Source organism: Dioscorea cayenensis, chromosome 2, assembly GCF_009730915.1.
Source record: "Dioscorea cayenensis subsp. rotundata cultivar TDr96_F1 chromosome 2, TDr96_F1_v2_PseudoChromosome.rev07_lg8_w22 25.fasta, whole genome shotgun sequence".
Classification (NCBI taxonomy): domain Eukaryota; kingdom Viridiplantae; phylum Streptophyta; class Magnoliopsida; order Dioscoreales; family Dioscoreaceae; genus Dioscorea; species Dioscorea cayenensis.
Window position 1 is genome coordinate 15598041 of NC_052472.1, and position 5064 is coordinate 15603104.

The following is a 5064-nucleotide window of genomic DNA, read 5'->3' on the forward strand; positions in this document are numbered from 1 at the left end:
CGGAGTTGGCTAATAGAGTAGAGGGCTTGTCAGATGATGCTCTCCTGGATTGTTTCCTTAGTGGATTAAAACCAGAGATTCAGCGTGATATTATACCCTGGCAACCAGTCTCCATTACTAAGGCAGTAACTTTGGCACGATTGTATGAGGAGAAACCCATGTTTGTTGATAGAACGCCGAAGTTTAAGGCCCCCATTATTACAGAGGTTTCCAATTTGCCCAGAAAAGCTGTAATACCTCCGGCCTCTTCATCAGGATCATCTAAATGGGCTGCTTTACCTCCAATCGGGCCGCCACCATTGGCTTTACCAAGCCCTTCAGGTGTTACAGCTAAAATTCCAGTATCTACTACTGCTTCTACAACAACTCCACCATTTAGGAAAATGTCTTTTCGTGAGATGCAACAGAGACGGGCTCAAGGGTTGTGTTATAATTGTGATGAAAAGTTTTCTCCGATGCATAAATGTGCCAATCGCAGATTATTATTACTACAATGGGATGACGATCTTACTGAATTGGGAGAGGAATCAGAAGATCAGGTCCAAGAGAAGGAACAGGAGTGTTCAGAAGAGCCACAGAGTGTTGCCCTTAATGCTTTGGAAGGTAGTTGGATCTCAGGCACTATGAGATTTAATGGCTTAATTAAGGAGCATTCGGTGCAAATTTTGCTTGATGGTGGCAGTGATGATAGTTTTATTAGGCCCAAGCTTGCTAAATTTTTGCAATTGCCAATTATTCCAACTAAGCCACTGAAGGTGTTGGTGGGGGATGGAAATGCCTTGTTCGTGGAGGGATTGGTTTCAGATCTGCAAGTACAGATCCAGACTCACAAGTTAACATTCCCTGTGTATCTATTGCCTATTGTTGGGGCAGATATTATTCTTGGAGCTAATTGGCTAGCAACGTTGGGTCCGCACATTACAGATTACAAAAACAGGACACTGGAATTCTTCTACAACAATGCCAAGAGTTTCAGGGTTGCAGGACACTCCTCTCCAATGACAGCAGTCATGACCAGTCCAAGATGAGAGAAAGCTTTGATTGGTAATCCACATGCCTGCTTTGATGCTGAGAAGGGCTGTCCTTTCAATCTCAACGCAGTTATGATCATGGGCATGGCGTTGAGAATGAGGCAGCAGTACTGATGCCACAAGACAAAGCTGAGAAAGGAAGAAGGTGATGGTGATAGAAGCCATGACATGAGAGTGATGAGGCCACTCAGCTTCAGAATGTTTACATTATATATAATTATAAACAAAGAAAGAAATTTGGTGATATGTTTTAATGTGCCAAAGGAAGAAGGGGGTGTTTGGTTTGAAGGAAAGCAATGAGAATCATTGCTTATAGTGAGGAAACTCTTGTTTGGATGTGGAGTAATGTGGGAGTGAGAGTGGAGTGAGGGTCGAGAGGCATGGGGAGAGTTCCCATGCCTCCATTTTTTGAGAGGAGTGGGAGGAATCGAGGGTTATGATCGCTAGAATTTACTCATTTACCCTTTTATTTTTAATTATAAATTTATTAATCTAAATAATTTATTATAATAATTAAATAATAATTAATCCGAAAAATATTTAAATACAATATTAATTATAATAAATAAATGAATAATATTAAAGTGAACTATTTTTAATTTAATACTTAATTATTGTAATTAAAGTGAACTATTTTAATTTAATACTTAATTATTGTAATTAAAAGTGAATCATAATTGATATGAATGGTTATTATGACTTAATTTTTTTAATTAAAGTTAAATAATTATTTATTATGGTTAATTAATTGTTAATTAATGATATTAACAAAATTTTTAGATATTAATAAATAGTGTCACATGTGAAGCTATTAAAGTTAAATATCTTTTTATAATAATGAATTTATTTTTAATATTTAAATAATTTAAAAAATAATTATCACACCTCATTATATATATATAATAATAATAGTAATATTCATTTTATATAAAAGGGCATGACTGTCATTTTATCATATTTTCCTTTTTCACTTTTTCTCATTCCCAATAAACTACCTCCCCAATCCTTCCAACCAAACATAGTTTTCATTCCCATGCCTTTTCCAATCCCCTCATTTTCATTACTCCTCCACTCCTTTTCCATTTCATTCCTCAGAACCAAACTACCCAAGTGTACTCCAAAAATCCTTTTTTTTTTTCTTTTTCTCGAAGGCCAAAAATTCAAATCTAAATTCCATGGACTTGACTTCGAGATAATGGATTGGTTGACTGAAGTCAACCAATTGCTTTGTAAATTTTAATAATGTGCTCAAATCTATTGAGAGCATATGTCAAATTTTGTCCAAAAAAGGTAAAAAATTACTCCCATCACATTAGAGGGGAAAAAAAATTCTATACCAAATGAGATGTTGATACCGATTAACTCTTTATCATAACAGTAATATAACATTAGTTAAAATGAATGCCAACAAAAATAAATTAAAAAAATTAAAATTGAGCACGTAATGACTCTAATTAAATCTACTCTTCCATTTAACTTAAATCAATTCGATGCGAAAGTGTAACAATTAATAATTTTTTATTAAAAATATCAAATAAATAAATTTGAATAATACTAATATCATAATTATTTCTCAAGGTAACTTTTATTGATAGAAACACTTGCATAACTTCAAGGGAAACACATGTAGTTGCATTTTTTTTTATTTATTTAAATAATGTCCACTTATTAGTTTATCATATAGTTGGTTGTTGTAGATTTGAGGAAGAAGGAAACCTTTCATAAAAATAAAATAAAATTTTTCTGATCCAATAGATAATTAAGGGCAAATATACTTGAGTGGGGGATGTTATCTTGTGTGGTGGATGAAGTGGTGCAAGGTAAAATCTCTTGTACTATAGTACATGCAGTACTTTACAAAAATATTGTAGTTATTGTATATATTATCAAAATAATGTATAAGTATTGTTCATTTATTATTCATGTGGTTCTATGTGGGATGAATCTTAACTTTCATACTTCATGGTTGTAAGATATAGAGATTTATCATTGTGGGGTTGTGGTCCTTGATCTATCATTTTAGATGCATATAACAAACCCTAATTGTCCCTTGTGTTAATCTGCTCTATATGGTAAATATTTAAATGATTGTTAAATCACCGTAATTGATGTACCACAATATCACTTGGCTTACTTTTGTAAAAAAAAATTAAAAATAAAAGCAAATATTGACACAATAATCCCAAGCAAAACGAAAATGTGAATTTTTTTTTTTTAATATGTAGGGATTCTATATGTAAATGAAGTAATCCAATAAAAATATTCGTTTATGCATTTTTTGTTTGTGGATAGGCTACATTGATTTGTTGACTTGACTCAGTGTACATGTTCTTTTGAAATTCTAATAAAAGTTGGTAAATTTTCACAAAATTTTGTCCCGTATTTATAATGGAACGTAAGTGCATATTAAATTAAAGAGCATGGTGACCGGCCGTTAGCCATGGCGGGCCACTATATTGGGGTGTTCTTTCTAATTTCCAAATAAACAGTGGATTTGACTGCATTTATGTTGATGGTGCACATGACATGTCAGAGTGGGTACATATAAAAATTCCACGAAATTTCTTAGAGCACGTAAAAGTAACGGATTAGTCATCAATATCACTTAAAATTTTAACCTGTTATTTACTTATTTGGTTCAAGGGGCGTTAGGAGAAGAAGAGTTTGGAAAGAAGGCGGATAGAGAGTTTGTAAAAATAATATGTTCTAATTGAGGGTGTTTGGATATTAAAATAGAAATGTAAATGAAAAGAATGGTAATGATAATAAAAATGGTAATGGATGGTAATAGGAATGAAAACTGTATACTCATGCTAATTTGATTAGTTGAAAAAAAGATAGGTCTGAACTCGATTGATTCCGAACTTAAAAGATTAAGCATGCGATCTCAGAGGCTGAGGTCACTAAAAATCTTAATAACATAGGTACAGTTACTTATACTTGTTTAACTGCCCTCTATAACAAACTCTTTAGAGGCAGAATTCTACTAAACGGGCTCAGCGAGCTAGACTCCTGTGGATTCAATGTGGTGATTACAATACCTCCTTTTTTTTCATAATGCTATTAGTATTTGGAATCATGCTAATTCCATCATGCACATTGCAGACTCTAATGGAAATTGTTTTACAAATCGGAATGGTATTTAAAGCACATTTATTAATTTTTTTCTCTGATATGTGGACTAACTCCTCTGATATTTCCTTCAATGATGTCTTTCAAGCTCTCCCAGATGATTTACCTACAGTGGTTCCTAGTGACAGTGAAACACTAATCAAAGAGGTAACAAAACTTGAAGTTTACCAAGTTCTTAAGTCTCTTCCCTCAAGTAAAAGTCCTGGACCCGATGGTATGAATGCTAAATTCTATCGTTTCTTTTGGGAGGAGGTAGGTGATTGTTTATTTATGGCAGTTCGCTATTTCTTTGAGAATTCTACTTTGCCCAAGTCTTGGGGTCAAACTAATATTTCTTTAATCCCTAAAAAAGCAAATCCTATTTCTGTTTCTAATTTTCGTCGAATGTTTTTATGTAATGTTTGCTATAAAATTATTTCTAAAATCTTAGCCAATTGCCTAATGAATATTTTGCCTCAATTACTTGGTAAAGAGCAATGTGGTTTTTTCTGGCCACAGTCCTTTTGATAATATTATCGGTCTTCAAGAAGTGGTGCATTCGATGGATAATGATCTCACCTCCCCCTTAGGATGTTAATTAAATTAGACATAGAAAAACCCTATTACACTTTGAGTTGGAAAGCAATTCTTGCCACCCTTGACCGAATGAACTTTCTTAGTATTTGGATTTCTTAGATTAATGTGTGTATTAGATCAGCCTCCTTCACTTTCCTGATCAATAAACAACCCACTAATTGGATTTCTACATCTAAAGGTCTTAGACAGAGTGATTCAATTTCCCCGTATCTCAAAATTTGACTGCTATGCTTAACTTTGCGATGAAATATCATATGATTCCGGCTTTTAGTCCTACTCTTCTTAATAACTTCAACCACCTCATGTATGTAGCTGATTTAATTCT